The sequence below is a fragment of the Carlito syrichta genome, unplaced genomic scaffold (assembly GCF_000164805.1).
Source record: "Carlito syrichta isolate Samal-C Ts95f unplaced genomic scaffold, Tarsius_syrichta-2.0.1 Scaffold308051, whole genome shotgun sequence".
Lineage (NCBI taxonomy): Eukaryota > Metazoa > Chordata > Mammalia > Primates > Tarsiidae > Carlito > Carlito syrichta.
Window position 1 is genome coordinate 753,771 of NW_007252147.1, and position 12,869 is coordinate 766,639.

The window sequence follows — 12,869 nt, forward strand, 5'->3', positions numbered from 1 at the left end:
CGCCCCCGGGCGCCGGACCCGCACTCGCTGCGCTCCGCGGCTCCTGCCGTGCGCCGCTCCTTTTCCGATTTCATCCGCTCCTTCGTTCTCGCATGCGCTCATTTCTTGTTTCTACGTCCATCTCTCTGTCGATTGCTCGAGTCGCTTCTGTTTTGTCTTGTTTTTTGAGTCGGAGTCTCACTCCGTCGCCCAGGCGGGAGTGCCGCGGCACACGCACGGCCACCCCAGCGTCGTCCTCAGCCTTCCGAGGAGCCAGAACTCCAGGTGCGCGCTACCAGGCCCGGCTAATTTTTTATTTATTGTAGAGACGAGGTCTCGCCTAGTTGCCCAGGCGGGTCTCGAACCCGCGGGCTCAGGCAATCCACAAACCTCGCCCTCCCAAAGTGCTGGGGTTACAGGCTGAGCCCCCGAGCCCAGCCCATTTCTGTTTTGTTTGGTCTGGGAAACCCCGAGCGCCCAGCAGAGAGTGGGGTCCTGTGTTCAGCGGGACGAGAAAGACACAGTCCTGACCCTCCAGGACTTCCCGCTAAACTGACAAGGGCATTTTGACCCAGGCATTCATGCTGGCGTTTATGATAAACTGCGCGATCGCGGAAGTCTGAGACAAGGGTCACGTTTCGGAGATGGCAAAAGCGCCAAAAGAAAAACCAATCGCCCAGCGCTCGGGTCGGGAAGCTCGAGCGGCCGCTGGTGCGGAGTGGGTCCCCGTGGCCCCGGTGGCGACCGAGGGAAGGCGCACACCCGCGCGGCGGGGACCGAGGGAGGGCGCACACCCGCGTGGCCCCGCGGCGACCGGGCGAGGTCACACACCCGCGTGGTGGGGACCGAGGGAGGGCGCACACCCAAGTGGCCCTGGCGGCGACCGGGCGAGGGTGCACACCCGCGTGGTGGGGACCGAGGGAGGGCGCACACCCAAGTGGCCCCGCGGCGACCGGGCGAGGTCACACACCCGCGTGGTGGGGACCGAGGGAGGGCGCACACCCAAGTGGCCCTGGCGGCGACCGGGGGAGGGTGCACACCCGCGCGGCGGGGACCGAGGGAGGGCGCACACCCGCGTGGCCCCGCGGCGACCGGGCGAGGGCACACACCCGCGTGGTGGGGACCGAGGGAGGGCGCACACCGCGTGGCCTCGGCGGCGACCGGGGGAGGGCGCACACGCGCCTGGTGGGGACCGAGGGCGCACAGGCGTGCGGTGGGGACCGAGCGAGGGCGCACACCCGGCGGCCCCGGCGGCGGGACTCAGTGAACGCGAGGGCCCGGTTGCGGCCGCCGCTGCTGCTTCGTCGGGGTGCGCGAAAGAAGACGCCTGTAAGCAATGGTACCAGACCATCCGTCGCCGTCCACGAATCTTAGAGACGAGGGTCGCCGCCCATGGCTATGTGCCATGCCGGGCCGAGAGTGAGGTCGATTTGACAGCCTGGACGTGGGCGACATCCTCTTCCCAAACGAGTCTTGGCCCTACTCTTTACCAGGTAGCAGCAGCTGCGGCCAAGTCCTGCGTGCCAGGTTCTATAGATCTGCGGGTGTTTAAAAGATCTCCGAGTTTAGCTTGCACAAGGAAAATTCTGCCAGCTGATATGAAAATAATGCGTCTCGCCCGGGCTGGGTGGCTCAGTCTGTCATCCCAGCACTTTGGGAGGCCGAAGCGAGTGGTTTGCTTGGGCCCGAGGGTTCGAGACTGGCCCTGGCAAATTGGCGAGACCTCATCTCTACAATAAATCAAAAATGAGCCGGACGTGGTAGCGCGCACCTGTAGTTCCAGCTACTTGGAAGGTTGAAGCAGAAGGATTGCCGGAGCCCAGCGGGTTGCTGCTGGCGTGGCTGTGAGTGTGCCAACGCCCTCCAGCCTGGGCGACAGAGTGAGACTCCTACTCAAAAATAAAAAATAAAATAAAATAATGCGTCTCCAGGTAGAAGCAGTTGGACAGAATAATAATTATAGTAATAATAGTAATAAAGGCATACGTTACTGGCTCTCTTTTAAAAGTCACGTCCAAAGGGTTTTTAGGCAAAAATGCCTTCTTTCTGAGTCTCTTGTATCGGAGGTGTTCACTGGGTACTGGCAGGCTTGGAAGATTCCATTAGTGCAGTCGCAGTCATCGCAGGTGGGTGGAACAGTGGTGTGTTTCGGTTCCTACTTAAAAGAAAAGGAGAAGAAACGTTTCCATGGGGTTCTTGTGGGGAGGGTGTGGATTCCGCTGAAGGAAGCAGACTGTGACTTCATTGGAGCGTGTTAGAAGTTTATGGCAAGAAATTACATCCAATATATCTCCTATAGTATATCATGTTTATGCTAAAGAATGTATCAAACCCCTTTTTAAATTCAAAGAAAAACTGCCATGAAGAGAACAACCTATTAGCTCCAAAATGTTAGCATTCCACTAAGAGCAACAGCCCTTTCCAAAAGGGATTGTAAACCAGGACTAAGCTTTTAGTATCAGTAAGCTTCTTGTTGTAAATGTTTTCTAAAACTGAGATAATTCTACTGAATAGCTTACCAGTGGGCAGTTTAAAAAAAAAAAATCATAGTTAACACCGCATATATAAGAACTTCTACCATGGGCAAAGACTCTATACTTCAGAGGAGCCAGAAGTAACCCTGAGGGTCTACTCATCTGCTTAAATTGATTTGTACTGTATGTTCTAGAATGCTCAGAAGTCTATGTACTGTCGTTTTCCTTTTGAAATGAGGAAATGGGCTTAGAGAGGTTTAAATTACTTCCCTGAGGTCACCCACAGCTTAGGTAGCAGGTCTAAGATTTCTGTGCTGGTCTCTGAGTCTCCCAAACCTATATTCTCACCATATTGCTACACTGATACAGACATGGTTAAGAAACAATTACTAACCCCCAGTAGCTTTCTGGATTTGGAGGAGTTTCTGGAAACAGTTTGATTTCTGTAACAATCTATAAACAGTTTCGGGAAGTGAAGAAGAGATACGTATACCTAAATTGGACATTGGTGATGCATATTTTATCAATAGGTGTAAAAGTATCATTAAAAATAATAAACAGTAGCCAGCACCGTGGCATGTGCACCTGTAGTCCCAGTTTCTTGGAGGTTGAGACAGAGGATCACTTGAGACCACAAGTTTGAGGCTTTATCACTCTATAATCAGGCCTATGAATAGCCACTGTACTCTGGGACAACATAGCAAGACCCCATGGCCCTAACTCAAAAAAAAAAGGAAACAGTAAGCAAATTCTTATAGAACACTGTAGCCCGAGATATAGTTTTGAAAGGGACATCCAAGGATCTCAAATTTTAATGTGCATATGAATCACCAGGGGATTTTACTGAAGCAGGCTAAGATTCTGCATTTCTAATAAGAAAATGCTGCTGCTGTTGGCCCATGAATTGCTCTTTAAGTAGCAAAGTTCTAAGAAATATTTAACATCATTGTGTGCAGAAATTGGGGGCACAAAAGAAAGCAGATGAAAATCATTGGAGTCTGATAGCTTGAAGTTTTGAATATCACACATACTAAGAGATAGGAACTAAAGTTTCTAGGCACCTAATCTAACCATGCTCAAGTAGTAAATTTAGTTCACAGTAGGTATTTTTGACTTTCAAAAAATCGCTTGTTGGCAGGGCTTAGTGACTCATGCCTATAATCCCAGCACTTTGGGAGGCTGAGGCAGGAAGAATGCTTGAGCCCAGGAGTTCAAGACCAGCCTGGCCAGCATAGCGAGATCTTGTCTCTACAAAAAAAAAAAAAAAAAATTAAAAATGAGTCGGCCGTGGTGATGAGTGCCAGTAGTCCCAGCTACTTGGGAGGCTGAGGCAGAAGGATGGCCTGAGCCCAGGAGGTCGAGACTGTGTTGATTGTGCCATTGCAGTCCAACCTGGGTGTCAGAGTGAGACACCACTGACTTGGGGGAGAGGGGAAAGTCACTGGTTTATCAGGAAGGTCCTGACTCATTTCTTACTGGGCAATAGTGGTCATCGTTTTGTGCTATGTTCCTTTCAAACATTTGTGTTCCATTCTATCACAGTACAAAAAGGGGTGTGCCCTGACGCAAATTAGGAATGACCAATAATCAAATAACATAAGAATCGCTTACTCAATAATGCATTATGACTTTTTAAATTTACAAGCCAGAAGTCCTGAATTTCTTTAGCAGGTTGCCTTCATAGGAGATTTTCAAGCTGATTTACAATGTCAAAGGGGAATTTTGTAAGAAAGTAGTTTAGAAAATGTGAGACAGGCTAATTGTAGAAATGCAACAATTTAGGCTGGGCACGGTGACTCATGCCTGTAATTCCATCACTTTGGGAGGCTGAGGCAAGAGGATTGCCTGAGCCCACAGGTTCGAGACCAGCCTGGGCAAGTTGGCGAGACCTTGTCTCTACAATAAAACAAGAAAAATTAGCTGCGCATGGTGGCACACGCCTGTAGTTCCAGCTACTTGGAAGGCTAAAGCAGAAGGAGCGCCTAAACCCAGCGGGTCGAGGCTGTGGTGGCCATGAGCATGTCACTACACTCCAGCCTGGGCAACAGAATGAGACTCCAACTCAAAAAAAAAAGAAAAAAGAAATGCAACAATTTTCTAGGATAGGGCAGACAAAAACAGTATTTATTGTGAAGAGTATATGGAGGGAGAGCAAAATAAAATAGAAAAATGATGCACTTTATCTATTCTCACATTTCTTCCTTTGTATATTTTAGATATTAGTTTCTTGCCAGTTTTAAGCAATTGTATGTATCCTCTTCCAGTCTTCCTCTCTTAATGTTGTCCATGGTATTCTTTCTTGGATAGGAGTCTTTAATTTCAATACTGTGAAATCAAAATTAAAGGTATCAATCCTTAGAGTTTGTTTTTATAATCTTTTTAAAAAAGGTTTTCTCTCCCTTTCCATCACGAGTATTTTGCATTTTCTGTACTGTTTTAGTTTTATCCTTCATAACAAACACCATTGTACTTCAACCTTGCATGTGGTGGGAGATAGGAATGCAAGTCAGTCTTTCTACATAAATTTAGCCAGTTTCCAGCAAGCTAGCTTATAAATCAGGGGCTGGCTTTTTTTTTTTTTTTTTTAAGTAAAAGATCAGATAGTAAGTATTTTAAGCTTTGTGGCTTGGACGGTCTCTGTTGCAACCACTCAACTCTATAGTGTGAAATAGTCATAGACAATATGTAACCAAGAGAGCAGTTGTGTTCTGTGTGTCATGAAATATTTACTATTTTAATTTTTAGGGAGCTGTTGTATTTTAGAACAGTTTTAGGTGTGCAGCAAAATTGAGCAGAATGTACAGAGTTCCCATATATTCTCTGCTCCCACACATGCACAGCCTGCTCTACTATGACCATCCCACACCAGAGTAGTGCATAGTTATCCTCGATGAACCTACATGGACAAATCATCACCCAAAGTCCATACTTTACACTAGGAATCTCTCTAGTAGTTGTGCAGGCTGTGAGTTTTGATAAGTGTATAATGGCATAATTATCATTACAGTATCATACAGAGTCATTTCAGTGCCTGCTATGGACTGAATGTTTGCGTGTCTCCCACCACCACCATCACCAAAATTGATATATTGAAGCCTAAATGTGATATGTGGAGATGGGGCATTTGAGAGGTAGTTAGGTCTTGAGGGTGGGACCCTCATGAATGTCATTATTGCCTGTATGAGAAAGGGCAGGAGAGAGATGATCTCTCTCCCTACACCATGTGAGACTACAAGAGGGTGACTGCAAATGAGGAAGAGCATTCTCACCAGCTGCTAGATCTGCTGGTGCCTTGACCTTGGACTCCTCAGCCTCCAGAACCATGAGACTTAAATTTATAATGTTTAATCCACCCAGTCTATAGTGTTCTGTAATAGCAGCCCAAACTGATAAAAACTCTGCCCTCAAGGCTGTGGCTACTCTTTCCTCCCCTCTAGCCACTGACAGTCACTGATATTTTTGCTGTTTCCATAGTTTTTCCTTTCCAGAAAATCATGTAATTAGAATCGCACAGTATGTCGCCTTATCAGATTGGCTTATTTCCTTGGTAATATGCATTTAAGCTTCTTTCGTGTCTTTAGATGACATGATAGTTCATTTCTTTTTAGCACTGAATAATATTCCATTGGATGGATATACCACAGTATATTTATCCACTCACCTACTGAAGAACGACTTGGTTGCTTCCAAGTTTTGGCAGTTACGAATAAAGCTGCTATAAATATCTGTATGCAAGTTTTTATGTAGACTCAAATGTTTGATTCTTTTGGTTAAATATCAGGGAGTATGATTGTTTGATTGAATATGACAAGAATATAGCTTCGTAAGAAACTGCCTATCTTCCAAAGTGGCTGTATCATTTTGCATTTCCACCAGTAATGGAAACTCCTGTTGCTCCATATCCTTACCAGGATTGGGAATTTTCAGTGTTTTGCGGTTTGGCCATTCTAATAGGTATGTACTCGTATCTCATTATTGCTTTAATTTGCAACTCCCTAATGATAGATAATGTTGAGCATCTTGTTGTATGCTTATTGCTTATTTGTTGTCTGTCTTCTTTAGTGAGGTATCTCTTCAGGTCTTTGCTCATTTTTAAATAGGTTTTAAGAGTTCTTTGTATATTTTGGGTAACAGTACTTTAACAGATTGTCTTTTGCAGACATTTTCTTCCAGTCTGTGGCATGTCTTTCCTTTCTCTTGATGATGTCTTCTCCAGAGCAGAAAAATTTAATTATAATAAGGTCAAGTTTATCAATTATTTATTTCATGGCTCATGCCTTCAATGTTCTATCTAAAAAGCCATTGCCAAACCCAAGGTCAGACAGATTTTATCCTATGCTATTATCTAGGAGTTCCATACTTTTACATTTACATTGATAATCCATTTTGAGTTAATATTTGTGAAGGGTGAGAGTTCTGTGCCTGGATACATGTTTTTGCAGGTAGATATCTAGTTGTTCCAACACCACTTATTAAAAAGACTGTTTTCTCTGTTTTATTGTCTTTGCCCTTTTATCAAAGATCAATTGGCTACATTTATGTGAGTTTATTTCTGGGCTCTCTCTCCTGTTACATTGATCTACTTGTCTATTCTTTCATCACTACTGTTCTATATTGGTTACTGCAGCTTTATAGTAAGTCTTGACATTGGGTAGTGACTGTTTTCTGAATTTGTTCTTCAATTTTGGGTCTTTTGCCTCTCCCTATAAACTCTAGGGTCAGTTTGTCAATCCCCACAAAATAACTTACTTGGATTTTAACTGGAATTGTGTTGAATCTATAGATCAAGTTGGGAAGAATTGACAGCTTGACAGTATTGAGCCTTCTTATCCATGAACATGGGCTATCTTTCCACTTATTTAGTTCTCTGATCTCTTTCATCAGAGTTTTGTAGTTTTCCTCATATAGGTCTTCTGTTATATTCGTAGGTATTTCGTTTGGAGGGGTACTAATATAAACAGCATTGTGTTTTTAATTTTAAATTCTAAGTGTTCATTGCTGATATATAAGAAAGTGATTGGATTTTTAAAGATATTATCTTGTATCCTACAATCTTGTTATAATTGCTTATTAGTTCCAGAATTTTTAAAAGTTCTTTCAGATTTTCTACATAGACAATCATGTCGTCTGCAAAGACAGTTTTATTTCTTCCTTCCCAATCTGTATACCTTTCATTTCCTTTCCCTGTTTTATTGCATTAGCTAGGACCTCCAGTATGATGTTGAAAAGGAGTGGTGAGAAACATCCTTGCCTTATTCCTGATCTTAGCAGGAAAGCTTCTTAAGTTTCTCACCATTAAATGTGGTGTTAACTGTAGATTTGTTGTAGATGTTCTTTATCAAATTGAAAATGCACTCCTCTATTCCTAGTTTGCTAAGAACTTTCTTCATAAATGGATGTTTTAATTTTTCAAGTGCTTTTTCTGCATATATTGATATGATTGTATTTTTTTATTTCACCCATTGATGTGATAAATTGTATCAATTGATGTTTGAATGTTGCTACCCACAACAAATCCCACTTGATTATAGCATATTATTCTTTTAAAACATTTTTATATTTGGCTTGCTAATAATTTTGTTAAGGATTTTTGTATCTATGTTCATGGGAGATATTGGTCTATAGTTTTCTTGTGATGTCTGGTTTAGTATTAGGGTAATCAGACCTCATAAAATGAGTTAGGAAGTTTTCCCTATAAATCTATCTTGTGGGAAAACAAAACCTAGAGAATTAGTATAATTTCTCCTTAAATGTTTAGTAGAATTCTTCAGTGAACCATCTGGGTCTGGTGCTTTCTGTTTCGGAGGGTTATTCACTCTTTATTTAATTTATTTAATAAAGACAGTCCTATTCAGGTTATCTATTTCTTCTTGTGTGAGTTTTGGCAATTGTGTCTTTGAATGGGTGGATCCATTTCATCTAGATTTTCAACTTCGTGGACATAGAATTGTTCATAATATTCTTTTATTAGCCCATTAATACCCATGGGATCTGTAATGGTGTTCCCTCTTTCAATTCTAATATTAGTGATGTATGTCTTTTCTCTTTTTTTAATTTAGCTTACTAAAGGCTTATTGATCTCTTCAAAGAAACAGCTTTTGGTTTTGTTGGTTTTTCCTCTATTGATTTCCTGTTTTTAATTTCATTGATTTCTGCTGTAATTTTTATTTCTATTTTTTGCTTACTTTGAATTTAATTTGCTCTTCTTCTCCCCCCCCCCCCCCCGTTTTCTAAAGTGGAAACCTAGATGATTGATTTTTAGATCTTTCTTCTTTCCTAAGATATGCCAGCAATGCTATACATTTTTCTCTAGCCATTGCTTTTACTGCATCCCCAACTTTTGATCAATTACATCTTCATCCTTGTTTAATGTTTTCATACTATTAAAAAATATATAAACACCATTACTAGCTCAAGGACCACACAAAAACAGGTAGCAGGCTAGATTTGGTCCACAGGCTGTAGTTTACCAACCACTGTCTTAAAAGTTTGTTCTTTTCCCCCTTGTTTTATGTGACAGTTTATCTTATAACAAGTTGTCAAATATACAAATATGAGTCTATTTCTAAGCACTATATGATATTCATTGGTCTCTTTGTTCTTCTGTTAAAAATCTTATTAATACCATGGACCTTTTGCCTCAAATGAATTTTCAAATTTAGAAATAATTTTTTGACCTTCACAAAAAACACCTGGAACTTTTATAGCTGTTAGATTGACTTTATGGATAAACTAAAGAGAACTAAATACTGTGTTGTTGGCCCCATTCATAAATACATTATCACTGCAATTATTCATATTTTTTTTATGTCCTATAATGAAATTTTTGACATTTTCTCACAAGGTCTTGTGCTTTCTACCTTAGGATAACTGCTGGAGAATTTATAATTTTTTTTTTTTTTTTTTGCCATGAGTGTTATTTTATCTCTTTTGTGTTTCCTAGATGATTATCAATAGTGGAATGGGAACTCAGAAAGTTTTGAAGTTGACTTTAACATTCAATAACTTTGTTGAATCCTCTAAAAAGTTTGAGATTTGTTGATTCTATTAAACTTTCTATGTAGATCATCTTTCTGCAAATAATGAGAGTTTTATCTTTTTTCTTCTAATCCATATGCTTCTGTTTGTATGTATTAATTTAATTTGAAAATGGTGTGCTGGGACAGGAAAGAGTAGAAGTCAATATGTATCTGATATTCTTAAACTTTATTCAGTGAAAGAAGAAAATGGCATCTGAATTTTTTAATGTCATCAGCAAAATCAAAATCTACCTAAAAATGATTTTAACAGACAGCACAAAATCCTAAAATATCCAAGTTGATAGCTATAAACCACTTATTACTTGAGTTTATCTCTTGACTAATGTGGTTTCTCTCTGACTAACAGAAGGCCAGGTTGAGCCTTACAAACAGTTTATTATTTGTAGCCCCCGCAAAGGGGCTGTTCTTGGATCAGCTCTGGGCCACAGCCACCACAAACTACTTGCATTAGAAACTCCATCTAGGACTTGGCAAATAAGAATCTCTGCTTAGGCTTTCATAAATTACTCTGGCTTTTTTTGTTTTTTTGTTTTCTTTTTTGAGTCGGAGTCTCACTCCATCACCTAGGCTGGAGTGCAGAGATTGACCTGCTGGGCTCCAGAGATCCTTCACCTCAGCCTTCCAAGTAGTCAGAACTACAGGCACACACTAACACACCCGGCTAATTTTTGATATATTGTAGAGATGAGGACTCACCAAGAAGCCCGGGTTGGTCTCGAACCCACAATCCACACACCTCGGCCTCCCAAAGTGCTGGGATTACAGGCTGAGCCACTGAGTCTGGTTGAAAAAATACTCTTTAAAAAATATCTGCTGGTGGTATTACCTGGATATCTTATTTTTTTCTCTCTCTCTCTCTTTGAGTCAGAGTCTTACCCAGACTGGAGTGCAGTGGCACACTCACAACCACTGCAGACTCAACTTACTGGGTTCAGGCAATCCTTCTGTTTCAGCCTTCCAAATAACTGGAACCACAGGCTTGCACCACCACACCCAGCTAATTTTTTTTATTTATGTAGAGACAAGGGCTTGTCAAGTTGTCCAAGCTGGTCACGAACCCCTAGGCTCAGGAAACCCTCTTGCCTCCACCTCCCAAAGTTATGCGATTACAGGCGTGAGTCACTGCGCCTGACCAGAATATCTATTATTTTAACAAGATTCCCCAATGATCTGTATGCCCATAAGCTTGAAAATTATTATAGCGGGAGGAAGGGACCAAGAACCCATCTTCTAGAAAAAGAAGTATAACCAACAGAAATCCCAGCTAAGACGATCAGAAGCTTAAGAAAAAAAAAATGGCTTCCATTCTCTGTTCCTTCTCTAAGGAACACACATTTATGGAGAACTCTTGAATGACTGGCCCATAATCTATCTGCTCATTTGGATCAAGCTTTTGTACTGGTTTGGGGACAGTTCATAAAAGTCATTCAGTGCTGCTTCTTTCAGGAAATAGTAGAGCCATTCTCTCATGGGCATTACTGAATATTAGGGCTTGGACTTTATCAGGGACTGCTGCCACAACAAGAAAGCTTGGAAGATCAAGAGAGAGACATGGAGGCGCCAAGTCACTGGCTGTAATTCCACAGAAGAAACACCATGACTTCAAAGCAAAGCAAAACTGTAGGCCCAGCACTGGGTCTGTGGCTTCATGTTTCTATTGAAGTATTATTGCTAGTCTAAAAATCTCACAAAGAGTAAAGAGGGTTTACCCTACGGGATCATACTAAATTCAAAAAATGACAGTGATACAAATATTAGAACTATGTCTCAAAAAAATACTTGCCTGGATATTTTGATTTTTCATTTCTTAAAAGCCACAGGAGCTGGGCTCGGTGGCTCAGCCTGTAATCCCGCGCCTTTGGGAGGTTGAGGTGAGTGGATTGCCTGAGTCCGCAGATTCGAGACCCGCCTGAGCAGTGAGACCTCATCTCTACAATAAATCAAAAAATCAGCCGGGCATGGTAGCGCAGGCCTATAATTCCGGCTACTCAGAAGACTGAGGCGGAAGGATCGCCGGAGCCCAGCAGGTCGAGGCTGCGGTGGCCGGGAGCGGCCACTGCACTCCAGTCTGGTCGACAGAGTGAGACTCCAGCTCAAAAAAAAAGCCACAGGTACTACAAAAATAACTTATGCCTGTTGTAAAACCTTAAATTTCAACCCCCGGTGTCATTATAATTAAATAATAGCATTTTAGTGTCTCGAGGCTATTTTCATTTAGTCCTTAAAACAAAATCAGAAATTCAAAAATCAGTTTCCTTTAAAAAAAAAAAAAAAGTTTGCTTTGAGAAGGTCTTTATTGCACACGATTGAATTCATTTCTATCTGAATAAACAGTACACAAAATAAACACTTGGGCTTTGAAAATCCCTGCAATTATCAACCAGCAGTCTACAAGGAATAGAGACTATTTTTGTGTCTTTTTAAGGCACATGTTTCTCACTTATTTTAAAATTTTGAGCATAATTGCTTACAAAAATATATTTAATATAAGTTATAGAAACTTGTCCCATGAGACCACACCTTATGATCCTATAACACTTCATTGTGAGACTTACTGGGCCTATGAAAGACACAATACATCACAAGTTTTCACAGGATGCTCAATCACTAATAAAATAATCATTGTTGTATCAAACATGCATTTGGTATATGCTTTAATTGTCATACATCTATAAGATACTCTTTCACCTCTGTACTTTAACACTGAAAGAGAGAAAACTTGTAGATGAATATTTAAAAACCTAATCCTCTTCAGAATTAAAAGCAGAATCAATGAACAGTTGTCCTTCCAAGCCAAATACAGTCATGAGCCGCGTAACAATGTTTCAGTCAATGACACACTGCATGTACAACGCTGGTCCCATGAGTCATATTTTTACTGTATCTTTTCTATGTTGAGATACTCAAATACTTACCTTCATGTTACCGTTGCCTACAGTATTCAGTATGGGAACATGCTGCACAAGTTTGAGGCCTGGGAGTGAGAGGCTATTATAGCATATATTCTAGGTGTGAAGCAAGTTACACCATCTAGGATTGTCTGAGAACATTCTATGATATTCACGCAAGGACAAGATCGCCTAAAGACACATTTCTCGGGACATATCTCTAACGTTAAGTGACACATGACTGTATTGTGCTGTTAGCTGGTGATGGCCGTTTCTTATTCTGCCTATTGAGGGTTTGTTTGTTTTTTTTGAGTCGGAGTCTCACTCTGTCACCCAGGTTGGAGTGCAGTGGCATGCTCATGGCCACCGCAGGCTCGACCTGCTGGGTTCAGATGATCCTTCTGTCTCAGCCTTCCAAGTAGCTGGAACCATAGGTGTACACCACTGCACCCAGGTAATTTTTTTATTTATTGTAGAGGCAAGTTCTC